Source organism: Budorcas taxicolor, chromosome 11 (genome assembly GCF_023091745.1).
Source record: "Budorcas taxicolor isolate Tak-1 chromosome 11, Takin1.1, whole genome shotgun sequence".
Lineage (NCBI taxonomy): Eukaryota > Metazoa > Chordata > Mammalia > Artiodactyla > Bovidae > Budorcas > Budorcas taxicolor.
Genome location: NC_068920.1, coordinates 107,968,728 through 107,989,140, shown reverse-complemented (window position 1 = coordinate 107,989,140; position 20,413 = coordinate 107,968,728). Strand labels below are relative to the sequence as shown.

At 47.6% G+C, this 20,413-nt stretch overlaps 1 protein-coding gene and 2 non-coding genes across 9 annotated transcripts in view; 2 read left to right on the top strand and 1 right to left on the bottom strand.

The window, feature by feature from the left end:
• REEP1 (receptor accessory protein 1) overlaps positions 1 to 20,413 on the bottom strand; it is a 136,136-nt gene that overhangs the window by 95,337 nt on the left and 20,386 nt on the right. The window lies entirely within an intron of this gene.
• On the top strand, positions 7,149 to 7,287 carry LOC128057085 (small nucleolar RNA SNORA68). Its single transcript, XR_008200267.1, has one exon. It is a non-coding gene; the product is annotated as a small nucleolar RNA SNORA68 (small nucleolar RNA).
• Positions 17,515 to 17,586, top strand: TRNAG-GCC (transfer RNA glycine (anticodon GCC)). Its single transcript has one exon. It is a non-coding gene; the product is annotated as a tRNA-Gly (tRNA).

Here is a 20,413-nt window from a genome sequence, read left to right as displayed (position 1 = left end):
GTACTTTGGCCACCTCATGAGAAGAGTTGACTCACTGGAAAAGACTCTGATGCTGGGAGGGATTGGGGGCAGGAGGAGAAGGGGACGACAGAGGATGAGATGGCTGGATGGCATCACTGACTCAATGGACGTGAGTTTGGGTGAACACTGGGAGTTGGTGATGGACAGGGAGGCCTGGCATGCTGCAATTCATGGGGTCTCAAAGAGTCGGACACGACTGAGAGACTGAACTGAACTGAACTGAAGCTCCAATACTTTGGCCACCTGATGTGAAGAGCCAACTCACTAGAAAAGACCCTGATATTGGGAAAGATTGATGGCAGGAGGAGAAGGGGGTGACAGAGGATGAGATAATTAGATGGCATCATCAACTCAGTGGACATGAGTTTGAACAAACTCTGGGGCATTGAGAAGGACAGGGAGGCCTGGCATGCTACAGCCCATGGGGTCGCAAAGAGTCAGACACAACTGAGAACCTGGGCAGCAACACAAAAAATACATTTAGAAGAAGTGCTGCACACACCTGTGATGCTATTTCCCCATGGTGGAGGCTGTGAGCAAAGGACCGCAGTGTCCCACTAACAGCAGGGTGAAGCAGGAGCCACCGCGGAAGTTATACCTGAACAGCCCTGGGTGGGGCTGAGTCCAGCCCTTGTGCCTATAAGATGCAGGGATGCTTTGTGGCTGGGAGACCAGGGGTGGCACTGCCCGCAAGCCCCTTCCTGGGGTTAGTGGACACTGACATCCAATGAGCATGGTTTCCAGAGCACAGGGAGGAGTGCTGCTGTCTCAGTGGACTCTTCAAAGCATCCTGCCCTAATTCTTTGCTTCCTTTTGGCTGCGTGACATCAGGGAAATGCCTCTCCCCAGAAGGTTCTGGCAGCGTCAGGGACACCTGTATTCACCCTGCCTCCATCCCAAACAGAGAAAACGATGGACAAGCTCACACTACCTCCTCTCCCTGTGTGCATTTGACCAAGGAGGTTTTACTGTGAATGGTACACACGCTCATGTGCTCAGCTGCGTCCAGCTCTTGGCAACCCCACGGACCATAGCCTGTCAGGCTCTTCTGTCCACGGGATTTCCCAATCAAGGATATTGGAGTGGGTCACCACTTTCTACTTCAGGGAATCTTCCCAACCCAGGTATTGAACCCACGTTTCCTGCATTGGTAGGTGGACTCTTTACCACTGAGCCACTTGGGAAGCCATGAATGGTATGCTGCTGCTGCTGCTAAGTCGCTTCAGTCGTGTCTGACTCTGTGCGACCCCATAGACGGCAGCCACCAGGCTCCCCCGTCCCTGGGATTCTCCAGGCAAGAACACCGGAGCAGGTTGCCATGTCCTTCTCCAATGCATGAAAGTGAAAAGTGAAAGTGAAGTCCCTCAGTCATATCCGACTCTTAGCGACTCCATGGACTGCAGCCCACCAGGCCTCTCCATCCATGGGATTTTCCAGGCAAGAGTACTGGAGTGGGGTGCCACTGCCTTCTCCATGAATGGTATAGTTTAGCCCAAACTTCAGCATTGATAGGATCTTTCCTCAAACCCCAGCTCTGACTGGTCTGTGAAGAATTAAGCCTGGGCTAGCTTCCCAGGGGGCTCAGTGGTAAAGAACCTGCCTGCCAATGCAAGAGATGTGGGTTCAATCACTTGGAGGGTTAGATTCCCTGGATGAGGAAATGGCAACCCACTCCAGTATTCTTGCCTGGGAAACCCCATGGACAGAGGAGCCTGGCGGGCTACAGTCCACAGGGTCACAAAGAATCGGACACGACTCAGCAACTAAACAACAGCAAGGCACCAGCCCTGGAGGTGTCCCTGGGGGTATGCTCTCCTGGGAGGGATTACTAAAGGAACCATAGCCTGTGGTGTAGTACGGTGTGGTTCTGTGGCTCATTTGCAGGTAGAGAAGGCAAGTTGCTTTTTACGGTGGGTTGGTTAGTTGGTTAGCAGTGGACTTCAACAGGAGGGGACTGGAGCACAGAGTGCTGGGTACAGGGGCCTGGTCTTCAGGAGGATCTGTATCAGTCAGGGCCTAGCGTGACATCTCTCGGTCCCTATGCACTGAACGGGGTGCAGCACAGGAGAAGGGCTCCCAGCTGAGGGTCAGGAACCATGGTTCTAGCCTCAGCTCTGATCCCAACTGGCAGCGTGATCTTGAGCCACCACACCATCCTTCCAGGAACCTCTCCTCATCCTTTCATTCAGAAATCACTGAGCTACTGGGACTTCCCTGGTGGTCCAGTGGCTAAGACACCGAGCTCCCAATGCAGGGGGCCTGGGTTCAATCTCTGGTCAGGGAACTCGATCCCACATGCCACAACTAACAGTTCACATACAAAAACCAAAGATCCCAAGGGCCCCAGCCAAGGCCCAGAGAAGCCAAATAAATAAATATTAAGAAAAAAACGAAATCACTGACCTACTGACCTATTGTATTGACCTGGTCCAGCAAGTGTCCAGCACTGCTCTGCTGACAAACCAGCAGTGAACAGATGGGGACAGAACCCTGTTGAGTTCTGGGGTACTCCTTCCCCTGGCTCAGGCATTCTTTCATCTGATGGCTGCAATCTGACCCAGCTCCAGTCCTGGCCTCTACTTAGCCTCTTGCCCTGTGTGGACACTGCTGAATGTGAACTGTCCCCTGAGCATCACCCCCTGCCCCACTCTGCATCCTGAGAGAGCATGAGGATGTCAGCAAACACCCAAACAGTGGTGATGAGCAAACAAACAAAGCTGCTCCAAGGCCATCTGCACAGACGTGGACAGTCACCCCTCGCCAGGGTAGATTCCTGGGAAACTGCAGCAGGAAATAGAGCGGTCCAAAGGCAGATCATGTTTTTGCTGTATCCCTTTGTCACCAGTAGATGGGAATCACGGGTCAGCAAAGCAGAATGCTGACACAGCTTTCCTTCGGATGGATGCGTACAAAACAAAGAATGGACAGCCTGAGGTGGAAAACAGGAGCAAAGGGGTGTGATTGAGTCTGTGGGTGTGCAGATGAGCCAGCAATGAGGCAAAGCTGGGGTGAGGAGAAATGATACGCTTCTTGATGGAGCGATTCCACTGCTCCAAAATCTTCCATGGTGTGACTGCCCTGGTGGCCCAGTGGCTAACACTCCACCCTCCCAATGCAGGCGACCTGGGTCTGATCCCTGGTCCAGGAACTAGATCCCACGCACCACAGCTAGGAGTGTGCATGCCACGACTAAAAAATCCTGCATGCTGCAACAAAGACCCCCCACCACACCACAATTAAGACCCCACTCGGCCAAATGAATAAAGACAAAACTTCCACAGCTCCCGACTGACCGCAGGACACATCCAATTGCTTGCTTTGATATTGAGGGCCCCCACCAGCCAGCTGGGCCCACCCCACCAGCCTCATGTGCCCTCCACTAACTCCTGGGCACACATCATGTGTTTTTGCCACTGTGCCCTGCCATCATTCTCTTTGCCTGGAAGGTTCTTTCCCAGCTCTGTCTGCCAAAATCCCAAGCACTGGATTAGAAGCCTTGACATCGGGAGCCAGGTAATTATTTGCTGGTCAGGGAGGGGGCTGTCCTGGGCACTGAAGGATGTTCAGCAGCAACCCTGGTCTCTCCACTAGATGCCAGTAGCATTCCCTCCATCCCACCTGTGAGGATCAAAAATGCCTCCGGAGGGAGATAAGTTCAAGTGGGAGGGGACATACATATCCCTATGGCTGATTCATGTTGATGTATGGCAGAAACCAACATAATACTGTAAGGTATTATCCTCCAATTAAAAATAAGTAAATTTACATTAAAAAGAGAAAAAAATGCCTTTAGAAGGACTTCGCAGGTGGTCCAGTAGCTAAGACTCTGCACTCCCAAGGCAGGGGGCCCAGGTTCAATCCCTGGCCAGGGAACTAGATCCCACATGCTGCAACTAAGACCTGGTGCAGCTAAATAAATACATAAATACTTTTTTTAAATGCCTCTAGATACTGGCAAATGTCCTCTGGGGGCCAAAGAGCCCCTGGCTGAGAACCCCTATTTTACACTCAGATCCCGGGCTACTCTTTTCATGAAGCCCTTCCCTGAACTTCTTAGAAGTGTAAATGGCTTTTACATGCTTTGTAATAATCTATTAGCATTTAACATAGCTTCCTTTCAGCTTGATTTATATGTGCTTATATCACCCTCCCCGTCAGGCCATAAATTCCTTGAGGGCAGAGATCACCTATTGTTCATCTTCTACAAGCCACTCACTACCTACAGGCCTAGTGAAATTCGACCACTAGGTTTAACTTGCTTACTGTTAGTGTATGGATGTGAGAGTTGGACTGTGAAGAAGGCTGAGCGCCAAAGAATTGATGCTTTTAAACTGTGGTGTTGGAGAAGACTCTTGAGAGTCCCTTGGACTGCAAGGAGATCCAACCAGTCCATTCTGAAGGAGATCAGCCCTGGGATTTCTTTGGAAGGAATGATGCTAAAGCTGAAACTCCAGTACTTTGGCCACCTCATGAGAAGAATTGACTCATTGGAAAAGACTCTGATGCTGGGCGGGATTGGGGGCAGGAGAAGGGGACAATAGAGGATGAGATGGCTGGATGGCATCACTGACTCGACGGACATGAATCTGAGTGAACTCCGGGAGTTGGTGATGGACAGGGAGGCCTGGCATGCTGCGATTCATGGGGTCGCAAAGAGTCGGACACGACTGAGCGACTGAACTGAACTGAACTGTTAATATAAATGTAACCTGTCTATGTTACTTGTTTATGCTTATTGTGAAAAAAAATTTTCAGACAGAAAAGGACAAGACCTGGACCTAGCGGGCCAGTGGTTAAGACTCTGTGCTTCCACTTCAGGGTGCACATATTTGATTCCAGGTCAGGGAACTAAAAAAAAAGAATAAAATAAAAATTACCCAGAATCCCACCATCCAGCAATAACAGTACTTAAATTGTTATACTGAATATGTCCTTCCAATACTGGTATACCAATAAAATACTGGTACATGTCCCTCCTCAGGGCTGCCCTGGTGGCTCAGTGGTGAAGAACCTGCCAGCCGATGCAGGAGATATGGGTTCAGTCCCTGGGTCGGGAAGGTCCCCTGGAGAAAGAAATGGCAACCCACTTCAGCATTCTTGCCTGGAAAACCCTACGGACAGAGGAGCCTGGTGGGCTACAATCCACAGAGTCACCAAGAGTCAGACATGATTGAAGCAACTTAGCATGCACGCACATGAAAAGTAGAAGCCTGGAGAGAGAGTCAGAGTCAGAAGAGAACAGTGAACACACACACACACACACACACACACACACACACACACATATACACAGAAAATGAAGCAGAGATGTGAGACCAGGGCCTTGGGGAGGGGGAAGAAGTGAGGACAGGAGGCTTCCCAACAGCTTCCAGCCCAGTTTCTAGGACCCCATGGAGTCCAGCTGCAAATCCCTAACTCTTTACAATGAATTCCCCTTTTTGTTTTGTTTTTGTTTTTTTTAATTAAAAAAAAATTTTTTTTTTTTTTTACTTTATTTCTTCCCCTATTTCCATTATTTACAGAGTTTGAATCTTAGGGCAAGCTTTGGTTTCTTGTTGTTAAGTTTGAGGAATAGTTTAAACTTAAGGCTCCTCTGTCCATAGGATTTCCCAGGCAAGAATACCGAAGTGGGTTGCCATTTCCTTCTCCAGAGGACCTTCCCGACCCAGGGATCAAACCCACATCTCCTGCACTGGCCGGCAGATTCTTTACCACTGAGCCACCAGGGCAACCCTGGGGAGGGATGTGTACCCGTAATAGTTTAAACTCTGCTGATTTAGGAATTAGCAGAATTCATACTTTCTCTCCTTGTTGGCCGCACCACTCAACATGTGGGATCTTAGCTCCCCAACCAAGGATCTAACCTATGCGCCCCACCCTCTGCAATCTTAACCACCGGACCACCAGGGAAGCCCCCAAATTCCCCTTTTTGGATGATGCTAAATCATCCAGTTGGTTTTGTCTCTCCTGGTTCATGTGGGAGAAAAGGGAGCAGTGGGGGGGTGAAGACTTGAGTTAGACACAGCCTCTGACAACTGATGCCTGAAAACTCAGATCCCCTTAACCTTCTCCTCTCCAACCTGAACTCAGGTCCCCTGGAGCTGACCGAGGCCTCCTGAGGGCAGATTATGCACCCCTGTGCATAAAGCCATTCACACTGCAGTACTCCCAACAAACTCATTGTGATGGTACCAAAAGGTGAGGCTCCAGTTCCCGAGCTGAGAGAGCTGGAAATCCAGGACAGCAGTACCCACCCAGAGAGTATGTTTGCATAAGGATTCAGATCACCCCAACTAAACACAAGCACCCACAGTGAGGGTCTAAGGCCAGGGAAGCTGGGAGCTGTCCAACTTCTCCATCTGCTTCCCTTTGAAGCGCCTCTAAGCTCCTCTCAGAGCAGATCCTCAGCAGAAACCACAGCAGGCTTTCTCCTAGGGGCACACAGCCCTGTCCCTCCCAGGACCAGGTAACGGCAGCTGGCTTACCACCCCCTTTAGTCCAGCTCCTGCCAGAGCCAGGAGAAAAACCACTCCCTAAATACTGAGAAGGGCATTTCATCTCTACCACTTACTGACTTCATGATTTTGAATGTTATTTAAGTTCTCTAAGTTTCAGTTCCCTCATCTGCAAAAATTAGAAATAACAACAGTTCCCACTGTAAGGATGAAATAAAATGAGAATTTTAAAGGGACCAGAGTATTAAAACAAAAGTTAATAGCTTTAAAGTGTTAGCTTTCCATCTCCCATTTTGTTCATATTAAATGTTTTAATTAATTTTTTCAATTTGCACTGTGTGTTGTGTCTGACTCTTGGCGACCCTATGGACTGTAGCCCGTCAGGCTACTCTGTCCATGGAATTCTCCAGGCAACAATATTGGGTTGGGTTGCCATTTCCTCCTCCAGGAGATCTTCCCCACCCAGGGACTGAGCCCTCATCTTACATCTTCTGCGTTGGCAGGCGTGTTATTAACCACTAGCGCCACCTGGGAAGCCCATTCATATTAAATGTTTTACGTAATTTTTTTCAATATAATGTCAATTTAAAAAACATAATCTATGTGAGAGCCTCCTTAGCTGGAAAATAAAAACTTGATTAGGGTTCATTCTATTTTTTAAGTGTCCTCAAAATGGCACCAATTCCAGAAGTATATCAGCAAAAATAAGCAATACCATGGTTTAAACAGGGGTGCCAATAGCAAGTGGATCTTATCGCCTTTGGGGGGCTACAATTGTACCCCTCAAAGTGAATTTGCAGGTTCTGTGTGCTTAGTCACTCAATTGTGTCTAACTTTTTAAGACCCTGTGGACTGTAGCCTGCCAGGCTCCTCTGTCCATGGGATTTTTCAGGCTAGGATACTGGAGTGGGTTGCCATTTCCTCCTCCATGGGATCTTCCCAACCTAGGGATCGAAACTACATCTCTTGTGTCTCCCGCATTGCTTAATGCAGAGTATACTTAATATTTCAACAGATGTATATGTGCAAGAGGGTGCAAGTTCAGCTTCCAGGCAGGTCCAGTTTCCTGCCTGGAAATGAATGACCTCTTGGAAACCCATCTTTGTTTGCTCCTGGGCTTAACTGGCCAGGAAGCCCCAGGCAGATGAATGCACAGTAGCGACCTCTCTGCACCATGACAGCAACAAATGCTTCACCTTCACTCCATTTTCCTTTAATGTCTGGTAGATTTTATAAAGCCAGACGGGCTTCCTGAAGCTTGAATTCCTCAATGATGGATGTTCAGCCAATGCATTGCTGTCTGAAGCCCCCTGCCCACAGGTCAGCAAGCAGCTTCTTTCCCTCCCTACTTCGGAAAGCCACAGTCTGTCTGGGGTCATGGAAGAGGCAGCTATGCTGAGAGCCCTGGCCCTTGTCACTGAGGGCCAAGCTCCCAGCCCCGGACTGCAAGGCAACAAGCCTGTCTCCACACAAGGGCTCCAAACACAGGAAAAGCTGACACTTCCTCCAGACAGATTTTCCAGGCAAGAATATTGGAGCTGGTTGCCATTTCCTTCTCCAGGGGATCTTCCCATTGCAGGGATCGAACTTGCATCTCCTACATCTCTTGCATTGGCAGGTGGATTCTTTACCACTAGCGCTACCTGGGAAGCCCCCTCCAGATGGAAGTCATAGCCAGTTAAGAGGATATCAGGCTGATTCATGTTGATGTATGGCAGAAACCAACAACACTGTAAAGCAATTATCCTTCAATTAAAATTTTTAAAAAAGATGATATCAGTGCTTCTTTTTTTTTTTCACCTCCATTTGTTTTTTTTTAAAGAATTTACAAACCCAATCATCCAGAACTGCTGATGGGAGGAGAGATTGGTATGATCTTTCTGGGAGGCAAGTTGCTCTTATCTCTCAAATCTTTATAGCTTTGCTATCCTCTGACCTAGTAATTGTACTCCTGGGAAACTACCCAAAAGAAATCAGAGGTAAACAAAGATTAAGGCACAAACACATCCCATGGCTTTTTATTACAAAAGAAATGGAAAATAATACAGCTGTCCAACAATTTTTAAAAAAGGAATTGACTGTACAATTTTAAAAGGTTACTAAAATTCTGTTTTGAAATATTGTGGACACAAGGATATATTAATATATTAATGTTAATGGGAAAGCAAGATACACAGTAACTCCAACCACACAAAATTTTTGTGTTCAGAAAGCCTTAAGGATCCCCCCAGAATGGATTTCTATAATGGACTTATGAGTGACTATCTTCTTTATCCTTTCCTTTTCTCTGCCATCCTATTGCCCAGAGTAGCATTCAATCCTTTATCCATCAGTCAGGATCTAAAGATGAGTGGGACAGTCCTAGACATCACCAAGTTCAAGTCTAGCTGAATGACAGTCAGGTCATCACACCCACAGCCACACTCTTTGAGCTGAGGCTGGGCTGCTAAATTAGCAGGGGATGTTCCAGGAGAAGTTGAACGATGAGCAGGAGCTTGGTAGATTTGGGAGGAAGAAGGGGACACTTCAGGAAGGGAAAAAACATGAGCAAATCCCAGAAACAAGTAAGAGCATCGTGGGTTTGGGGCTACAAGGGGCTCGGGGGAGCTGGGACCAGGCCAGCTGGGCATGGACTGGGGGGAGCTGTCATTTTCCAGGGTACCTTCTGCCAGGGCGGGAGGGGGGGTCCTTCCAAAGGCTGAAGGGAGGAGGGAAAACTAAAAAGGAGGTGCCAAGGAGGGTGACTGAAAATACGAAGCAGGACAAACTCTAGGGGACTTCCCTGGAGGTCCAATGGTTAAGACCCTCCCCCACTTCTAACGGAGGGGATGTGGGTTCAAACTCTGGTGGGGAACTATGATTCCACATGCTGAAGGGTGTGGCCAAAAATTAAAATAAATAAAACAAACCCGAAGTAGGATGAAGTCTATCTCTTTACACAGTGCTTGGCACACAGAAGATATGAATAAATAAGTGAAGGAATGAGTGAGTGCATGCATGAATGAATGAATGACTCAGGGGCAGAGAGAAGGTTAGAGAAGCAGTTTACAACCAAAACAGCAAGGAAAACCAGTGAGTTGGAGTTTCCCCTCTTTGGAAAGTGGGTAGAGATCCATTCACACATACGCCTTATGGTCTCCCAGAACTTATAAATATTCCAATAAAACAAAGGAACAATTCTTGTAAAACCGTTAGCAACTAAGTCCCAGATTTCATAGGAAAGAAAGATGCATGGACCCAAACACACCACAGCCCCAACCAGATGAAGGTGAGTCTACTGTGCTCAAGGAGGAGCACACAAGCCACTGCAATTCCCTCCACTCCCCTCCCTCAGGCTTAGATGCCCAGACTCCGTTGTTTCATTTGTAATCACCGACTCTTAGGGAGAACAGCGTTAAAAGCTATCACCCTGCCCCCCAAAGGAAAAGAATCACCCTGTGAGTCCCTCTGCACCAACAAGCTCCTCCCCTCCCACCCCCTCCTCCCAACTCCACCAACAATAAGGGTTTCTAATAATTAGTGCACACAAACCCTCAAAGGGGCCCCACCGTGTTGCAAGAGTGCACTGTTAAGAAGTTCATTATAAATGAAAACAAAAACCATTTCCCCATACTAGTGGATCACACTAGTAACCATGAAAACACTGCACTGAGGCACAGACACTGTTTGGCACAGCCACGCTGCCCATTCACCTCTCTCACAAGGACCCGCCACCCACCCCCCACCCCCAGGCACGAACAGAGGACGCTGCCTCCAGCCAAAGCTGACTCAGGCACTGTCGGCCCCCAGCTGGACCTCTCCAATTCTCCCCCAACCCAGGAATTTAGAATTAGAGCTGAGCGATCTACAGGTTACTGAAAATGAGGACTGTAGGCACAGCGGCAAAGAATCCACCTGCCAATGCAGGAGAAGCAAGAGATACACGGGTTCAATCCCTGGGTCAGGAAGATTCCTTGGAGAAGGAAATGGCAATTCACTCCAGTATTCTTGCCTGGAGAACCTCATGGACAGAGGAGCCTGGCAAGCTACAGTCCATGGGGGCGCAAAGAGTCAGACACAACTGAGTGTGTGCGCGTGCACACACACACACACACACACACATACACACACAGAATGGCCATATCTGACCAAATGCTCACCAAAGCAAAAAAGGATGTCTGCAGAGACAGAAAGAAGGGAGTACAGAGAAGCAAAGACAATATTTCATGCTGAAAGAGACAGACAGACATGCTGTATAAGGACAGAGCTGAGTCTCTTTTTATTTTAAGCTCATATACTCTCTGGGTTCTCACCATGCTCAGCTCCTGGTTTCAGTCCTTCCTAAAGTCCAGGTGGACTCTGTCCTCTCATACTCCGGGTGCCATCCTAACATCCTTCCCACAAACATCCTCTCTTGCTGAAGCTGATCAGAAGCACATTTCTTTTCAGTTCAGTTCAGTTGCTCAGTCATATCTGACTCTTTGAGACCCCATGGACTGCAGCACACCTGCAGTCTCTCCTGGAGTTTGCTCAAACTCATGTCCATCAAGTCAGTGATGCCATCCAACCATCTCATCCTCTGTCATCCTCCTCTCCTCCTGCCTTTAATCTTTCCCAGCATCAGGGTCTTTTCCAATAAGTCAGTTCTTCACATCAGGTAGCCAGAGTATTGGAGTTTCAGTATCAGTCCTTCCAATGAATATTCAGGACTGATTTCCTTTAGGATTGACTGCATTGATCTCCTTGCAGTCCAAGGGACTCTGTTACTTGCAACCAAAGAGTTTTACTGAGACACCACCAAAACTGCCTGGGCACAACACTCCATACACCCCTGGGTGCACAGATTGGTCAAGGCCAGTGTCTACACCAGCCTCACCGTCCCTCTCCCTAGCTTCCACCCCCTCCTCCAATCTCCAACAGCCTGTCAGTACTTCCTCTTGGATCATATACTTCCCCTCAAACCCCATTTCCTTATGTCAGGGGCTCTTAAATGTGAGGTACATCAGAATTCCTCAGTGGGCTTGTTAACGCACAGATTGCTGGGCCACCTCCAGAGTGTCTGAGTCTGTGGGTCTAACATAGGGCCCAAGCCTGTCTTTCTAGCAAGATCCCAGGTGGTGCTACAGCTGGCTCTGGAGCACAGCTTGAAGATCACTGCCCTCTGAGTCTGTGGGTCTAACATAGGGCCCAAGCCTGTCTTTCTAGCAAGATCCCAGGTGGTGCTACAGCTGGCTCTGGAGCACAGCTTGAAGATCACTGCCCTATTTCCTTCCATGGAAACAAGGCATCTGCCCTTGTTCAGGGGCTTCCCTGGTGGCTCAGACACTAAAGAATCCACCTGCAATGTGGGAGGCCCAGGTTCAATCCCTGGGTCGGGAAGATCCCCTGGAGGAGGAAATGGCAACCCACTCCAGTATTCTTGCCTGGAAAACTCCATGGACAGAGGAGCCTGGCGGGCTACAGTCCAGAGGGTCACAATAGAGTTGGATATGACTAAGCACACACACACTGATACAGGTGTGCAGTCTGGCCGATCCAGCCAAACCCAGCACACCACAGGAGTTCTCACACGGCCCTCCTGATGCTCCCTGTGCTCTGCTCCTACTCTAAATCAAGTCCCACCTCTCCTGTGAGACTTCTCCCACCCACCCTCATCAAAAAAACACTAGGCCTCTCTTCCTGAAATGCAGAATATACAAAAACAGTTGAGTAAAGACAATCTAGTTTCCCATTTCCCCACCTTTGCTTGAAAAAGTGTGATCATAATAAAATACTTCCAATTGGCTTACATTGGTAGGTAGTCTTTATCCACTCTTCCAAAAAAAAAAAAGGACTGATGGCTTTTCATGTAAAACAATCTACAGCATCACACTGGCAACGTTTTCCCACATGCTGGAGACAAACAGTTACTGTAACTTAATCAAATGAAAGAACAAAATGTATGTCCCTCCCTCTTGCTAAGGGTCATGCGATCTACAAACAGGCGGCTGGGAGTTCTGCGGACAGACCTCAAAGAACACTAATAGAAACAGCTATTTGTTCTCACTCAGAACCATACAGGAAATTCTGACAGGGCCACTCACTACTGGGAGCAGGGGAATCAGTGCTCTGTGTATGAAAGCCATTTGATGCCATGCATCAAAAGCTTTTCAAAGACTCACACCTGTCTATCCCTAATTCCATCAGCATAAGGAAAACATCTGAAAAACACAGTCCAGCAATACCATTCCCGATAGTCACACACATGCACAGAGTCAGAAACAAACAGGACATCTCACATGAGCATGGCTTTCACATCACAAATTTATTTATTGTCATTCATGCTCCCCAGGTGGCGCTAGTGGTAGAGAACCCACTTGCCAATGCGGGAGACGCGGGTTCCATCCACGGGTGGGGAAGATCCCCTGGAGGAGGGCACGGCGACCCACTTCAGTATTCTTGCCTGGAGAATCCCATGGACAGGGGAGCCTGGTGAGCTACAGTCCATGGGGTTGTAAAGAGTCAGACACAACTGAAGTGACTTAGCACATGCCAAAAAGGATTTACTATATACTTAATTGTGCTCAATTTAGTATGGATAACAGCCCTTAAAAGTGGATATTTACAAAATATCTGAAACAGCACAACACTGTTTAGAGCATTATCTTCAGGTGAAAAGTAGAATACAAAATTGTTACTATGTATAAGTACAACTGCATATTTTTACAAATTAACTTCAAAAGCAGAAAAGGACCAGAAAGATTCTCTATGATGTTATCAGCAGTCCTGGCGGGAAGACGGAAACAGTAATACTTTTTCCTTTCTATTTTTACCTGTCTTCCAACTAACGATGAGCTCATTTTTAAAACATAGCTTAACATAAATATAGAAACCAAATGGGGTGTGGGCGTCAGGTGTTCCCTATCATATAGCTCGGAGAAAATCACCTGTTCTTGATAGAAACATGTATCGGATTACGAGAACAAAAGGCAGACAAATGCAGAGAAGGCAGGGCTGGGGAGACCTTTGCTGTCAGCCAAGTGCACACTGCTAAGAATCTTTTAGATGCAAGATTCAAAGGCAAAAAAAAAAAACAAAAAAAACAAAACGTGAGTGGTGACAGCCCTGCTGCTCAATTGGACAGGATTACAGAAAAAGAGGGGGAAAACACATGTGATGTTAGGAAGGCACTTTCAAGGATGACCCAACACAGATCGTGTCTTAAACTGCTGGCAGTGAGAGAATAACGGCATTTCTCCTGGGGGTCTCAGAGCCTCCCAGGTCTGCTTAACAAGTTCACCCTGCGAGCCCAGAAGGGCAGGACTGCAGACAGCTGGTGTAAGGACCAGAACTGCAGCCCAGACTGTCACTCACTGATGGAGACCTGGACTAGTCAGCCTCTGGGCTCTTATTGTCTTCCTCTGTAAAATGGGAGGGTCTTGGAAGAGTGTCATTTGGTTGTTAGTAACAGAAACTGCTCAAGCTGGCATAAGCAACAAAGGGAATCTGTGGGGAGGACCCTGGGGTAAAGTCAGAACCCCAGGCAGCTGGGCTCTGGGAGCGTCTAGGACTGGGGACTGGAGAGCCTAGGAAAGCAGGCAGGGTTTCTCACACCCCTGTGCTCCCCAATTATCTGCGTCACTCTTCCTTCTCTGCTAACCCGTTTTCCACATGCTCTTTGTGGCAGAACACAGCCTGCACACCTCCTCACGCTTACTTATGACGACTCCTGCCTCTTGAATAATTGGTGTTTTACCTCAAGCTACCATAATGATGTACTACAGACTGAGGGCTTAAATCACAGAAATTTATTCTCCCACAGTTCTGGAGGTTCAAAGTCCAAGATGAGAGTACTGGCATGGCTGGGATCTGGTGAGGACGGACAGATGGCCAGCTTTCTCTCTGTGTCCTCCTATCACAGAGACGGGGTGGTGCGAGAGCTCTCTGGCCCCTCTTCTTACAACAGCACTAATCCCATCATGGCAGGGGGGGGGGGGCGGGGGGGGGATCCTTGTGACCTCACCTGAACCTAATTACCGGTGGTAATTCCTTGGTGGCTCAGTGGTAAAGAGTCCACCTGCCAGTACAGGAGATGCAGGTTCAATGTCTGGTCTGGGAAGATCCCATATGACGTGGAGCAACTGAGCTCGTGTGCCACAACGATTGAGCCTGTGCTCTAGAGTCTGGGAGCCACACAACTGAAGCCCACACCCCCTAGAGCCCAGCTCAGTAACAAGAGAAGCTGCCAAATGAGAAGCCCTGATACCGGAACTAGAGAAAAGCGTGTATAGTAACAAGACCCAGCACAGCCAAAACAAAATAAAGAAGATTATTTATAAACAAATAAACCTAATTACTTCCCAAAGGCCCCACCTCCAAATATAATACCTTCTCACTGGATGTTAGGACTTCAATATATAAATTCGTGCCTGCATGCTCAGTCGTGTCTGACTCTCTTGTGATCCCATGGGCTGTAACCCACCAGGCTCCGCTGGTTCATGGGATTTCCGGGGCAAGAATACTGCAGTGGATCCCTCCTCCAGGGGATCTTCCTGACCCAGGGATCGAATCTGCATCTCCTGCATTGGCAGGCAGGTTCTTTACCCCTGAATCACCTAGGAAGCCCCTATATAAGTTGGAGGAAAACACAGTTCAGTCCATGGAAACTGGCTACCTCTGAATCTCACTTCTCTGTTGCCAAGAGAGGGAAAACAGAATTGGTTCAGTCTTGAGTCAAGTGGTCATCCAGCACAAACCTGGTTTCCAGGATTGATTCCCCAGTCCTGTCTCTACCCTGTCACCTGAATGAAAAGCTATTAAAGCAGCAAGTCAAGAACTGTTCCTCTTGGTCAATATTTCCCACAAAACTGAACACTCATAGAGGATAAAGGTCATTTCTGTCTTATCTACCACCACTTCCTCAAGCCCATCACAGAAGCAGGCACACAGAAAATGTTCAATGCCTGATGGTTGCTTTTTGGCGAAATGGGGATGGAGTTCCCCAGTGGTCCAGTGGTTGAGCATCCACCTGCCAGTGCAAGGGACACAGGTTCAATCCCTGGTCCAGAAGGAGTCCACATGCTACAGGGCAACTTAGCCCATGCACCACAACTACTTGGACCAAACTCACAAACCGATGCTCTGCAGTAAGAGAAGCCATCGCAATGAGAAGCCCATGCTCCGCAACTAGAGAATAGCCCCCACTCGCCACAACCAGAGAAAGCCCACGTGCAGCAACCAAGACCCAGTGCAGTGAAAAGTAAATACATTTTTTAAAAATGGGAGAAGGATAAGGAGTTTGTACTCCAAAGATATATATAGACATACCATCACTTTCTTGGAGCCAGAGTATGATTTCCACCCTAAACGTCAAGAGGACTTTCCTTTGAGTCAAACTTTCTTGTTTCTTAATTTTTCCCAGGCAAAGAAAATTATCACCTACCATTGCTTGGAAAATCCACTACATGTATGTTGAATACTAACAATGTATAAAGTGTATGGAGCAGAAAAAGGATCAAAAGACAGATTGTCTACCTTCAAGGACTGAGACCTGAGCCCAACCGAAAAGCCATCAATATTAGCAAAGAAATAAGAAAACGTGTGATATGTCTCAAGATGGCTGGGAAGAATATTGCCCAGTGACCAGTGCGAGTGAGCAGAGTGTGCTTTGAGGGTGCAGGACACGGAATCCACCTTAGTCTAGAATGGCCCAGGAAGAAAAAGCAGATGTTAAAGATGGGTGGGATACAGCTTGGTGAGGTAGGGATGTGGCCTTCAGGAATAGGGTAGTGGGGACTCAAGTCAAAGCATGGAAAGCACACAACATATGTAGGGATGGTCACAGAGAACAGTGAATAAGGTCCTTTAGAAGTACATTATAAGAGGGCCTTGAACAACTGCAAAATTCTAGACTGGATAACTGAATGGCTGTGAGCACTGAAAGGGCTTCCCAGGTGGCTCAGGGGTAAAGAATTCACCTGTCAATGCAGGAAACACAGATTCGATCTCTGGGTTGGGAAGATCCCCTGGAGGAGGAAACGGCAACCTGCTCCAGTATTTTTGCATGGGAGATCCCATGGACAGAGGAGCCGGGTGGGCTACAGTCCATGGGGTCACAAAGACTTGGACACGACAGAGCAGCTGAGCACACGAAAGGGCGCTGGAAAGGAGAGAGAACAAGTACCTGGGCCCTGAGCAGGTCCTCTGAGGACAGTCATGCCAGGCAGCCCTGTTTCTTCTTAAAACAGGGAGACCAGCAGGGGACTGTGAGTTTTGCAAGGTCATGAGTACAAGTTCCCATAAACTTGATATAAGAAATTTCCATAAACTTGATGGCTTAAAATAACAAATTTATTCTCTCAGTTCCAGAGGGGAGACGTCTGAAACCAAGGTATCGGCAGGGCCACACTCCCTCCAAAGGCTTAAGGCGAGAATCCTTCCCTGTCTTTTCCTAGTTTCTGGGGGCTGCCAGCAATCCCTGGTGTTCCCTGGACTGCAGAGGCATCGCTGTAAAATCGCCTCAACTGTTACATGGTATCCTCCCCCTGCATGTCTCGGTCTGCGTCCAGATTTCCTTCTTATAAGGACACCAGTCACTGGATTGGAGCCAACCCTAATCCAGTGTGAACTCATCCTAACTTGACTACATTTGCAAAGACTCTATTCCCAAATAAAGTCACGTTCTGAGGTCTCGGGTGGGTTTCCCTGGTGGCTCAGCAGTGAAGAATCTGCCTGCAGTGCAGGAGATGCAGGAGACGTGGGTTCAATCCCTGAGTGGGGAAGATCCCCTGGAGAGGGAAATGGCCACCCATTCCTTGAATATTCTTGCCTGGAGAATTCCATGGACAGAGGAGACTGGCGAACTACAATCCATAGAGTCACAAAGAATCAGACGTGACTGAGCATGCACGCATCTTTGTCTTGTGTATGTGAGGTCTCGGGTAGACACAAACTTTGGGGAGACACTCTTCACATCAGCACAGACACTGAGTAACTCTCACCCTTATGTGCTGGTTCAAGAAACTAACAGCCACATAAGCAACTGTTCCATTATCCTGCATGAAAAGTGACTCAAAGGACTTCCCTGGTGGTTCAGTGGCTAAGACTCTGCACTGCCAATGCAGGAGCCTGGGTTCAATCCCTGGTCAGGGAACTAGATCCCACATGCTGTAACTAAAGAGTTACCAAGAGTTTACATGCTACAGCTAAAGATCCTGCACACCGCAAGGAAGAACGGAGATCTCACGTGCTCCAACTAAGATCTGACACAGCCAAATAAATATTAGAAAAAAAGTGACTCGATGTACTACTGTGATGGACGCCACCAAAGGAGGAGTCCCCACGCCAGGACAAGTTAAAGCTCCAGATGACTTCCAAAATTCCTTCCGATTATACACACATGGGGTTCAAGGTTCCGTCAATTATTTCTGTTATACTGACTTACCAATTCAGGCCTCTCTCTCCATTCCTACTGCCAAGACTCTGGTTCAACCCTGTTGCTTCAAACTTGACATTGATAGAACTGTTTTCACATCACTTCCGCTTTCTAAAAACCTTCACTGGCTCACTCCTGTCTAAAAGCAAAGTCCTGTACTTTGACCTCAAATCTACCTTCCCCACCTGAACTCCCTAGACATCCCAACATGAATTCTCAACTTGAGTCTGTCTGGTCCTTTAAACACAGCTGGCACATTTCACCCCCACACCTTAGCCTGGCACGTGCCTGCCTCCCGGCAGAAGGGAATCCAAGTTGCACCTGGAAGACCACTTGCTCCTCTTTCACATCACCTCTGAGGACCAACCAGCCCAGCCCTCAGTGCTCTGGCATCTCCATGAGTCTGACTGCCTGCAGAAGGGCTGGATCCTTGCTCTCTCACTGTCTTCCACTATTGATGATCCTTTCTGGACACAAAGAATGCTGCAACATCCAAACAAAGACAGACAAAGGCTGTGAAATCAGAGCCAATGGATAACCATTAAGAACTGGGCAAAATTCCTTAACCTTTCTAAGCCTCAGACTGCTCATCTGTAACACGAAATAATATTACATACCTATCCTATCGGACTATTGTCAGCATAAAGTGAAACAATACATGCACAGCTGCCCATGCAACATCTTACATGGAGTGCCAATAAAAGTACTCATTTGCAGACTTCCCTGGTGGTCCAGTGGTTAAGACTCCATGCTCCCAATGCAGGGGACCTGGGTTCGATCTCTGGTCAGGGAATTAGATTCCATATGCTACAACTAAGAGTGACTAAGACTTCGAAGGCTAAAGATCCTGCATGCCACAACTAAAGATTTTGCATGCTATAACTAAAAAAAAAAAAAACAAACAAAAAAAACTAAAAGATCCTGTTTGCTGCAACAAAGATTGGAGATCCTCATGCTGCAACTAAGACCTGGTGCAGCCAAATAAATAAATGAATATATTTTTAAAGTACTTACTTGTATCGTGGTTGTGATGTGCTAAGCTGCTTCAGTCATGTCTGACTCTTTGCAACCCTATGGACTGTAGCCGAACAGGCTCCTCTGTTCATGGAATTCTCCAGGCAAGAATTCTGGAGTGAGTTGCCATTTTCTTCTTTAGGGGACCTTCCCAGCCCAGGGATCAAAATCCACATCTCTTATGCCTCCTGCATTGGCAGGCAGGTTGGACCCAAGTTTTGTGTTTAGGTCTGGGGACCAAGGCACAGATCTGTGTTCCTCCAGAACCAAGCAACAAACAGCCAATGACTATCAGGTGACATATGTCGTAGGACCCTGTAAGCATTTAGCTACCCCTCCCCTCATTTTATGAATGGGGAGACTGGGACCCAGGCAGGCAAAGTGACTCACCTGAGCTTACAGAACTGTTAAGCAGCAGAGCCACGAATGAACTTGGCAATGACTATTTCCTTACATCAAATGTTGAAGTCAGTTTGGGCTTTGGTTACCTCACTGGTAAAACAGGGATACTAATGCCTACCTGCCCAGGTTGCTCTGGAAATACTGCATCAGGCTGGTGAGGGAAATGACCAGGTGTATGATGAGCAGTACAAAAAAGATCTTCATGACCCAGATAATCACGATGGTGTGATCACTCATCTAGAGCCAGACATCCTGGAATGTGAAGTCAAGCGGGCCTTAGAAAGCATCACTACGAACAAAGCTAGTGGAGGTGATGGCATTCCAGTTGAGCTATTTCAAATCCTGAAAGATGATGCTGTGAGTGTTGCACTCAATATGCCAGCAAATTTGGAAAACTCAGCAGTGGCCACAGGACTGGAAAAGGTCAGTTTTCATTCCAATCCCAAAGAAAGGCAATGCCAAAGAATGCTCAAACTACCGCACAATTGCACTCATCTCACATGCTAGTAAAGTAATGCTCAAAATTCTCCAAGCCAGGCTTCAGCAATACGTGAACCGTGAACTTCCAGATGTTCAAGCTGGTTTCAGAAAAGGCAGAGGAACTAGAGATCAAATTGCCAACATCCACTGGATCATCGAAAAAGCAAGAGAGTTCCAGAAAAACATCTGTTTCTGCTTTATTGACTATGCCAAAGCCTGTGACTGTGTGGATCACAATAAACTGTGGAAGATTCTTCAAGAGATGGGAATACCAGACCACCTGACCTGCCTCTTGAGAAATCTGTATGCAGGTCAGAAAGCAACAGTTAGAACTGGACATGGAACAACAGACTGGTTCCAAATAGGAAAAGGAGTATGTCAAGGGTGTATATTGTCACCCTGCTTATTTAACTTCTATGCAGAGTACATCATGAGAAACGCTGGACTGGAAGAAACACAGCTGGAATCAAGATTGCCGGGAGAAATATCAATAACCTCAGATATGCAGATGACACCACCCTTATGGCAGAAAGTGAAGAGAAGCTAAAAAGCCTCTTGATGAAAGTGAAAGAGGAGAGTGAAAAATTTGGCTTAAAGCTCAACATTCAGAAAACGAAGATCATGGCATCCGGTCCCATCACTTCATGGG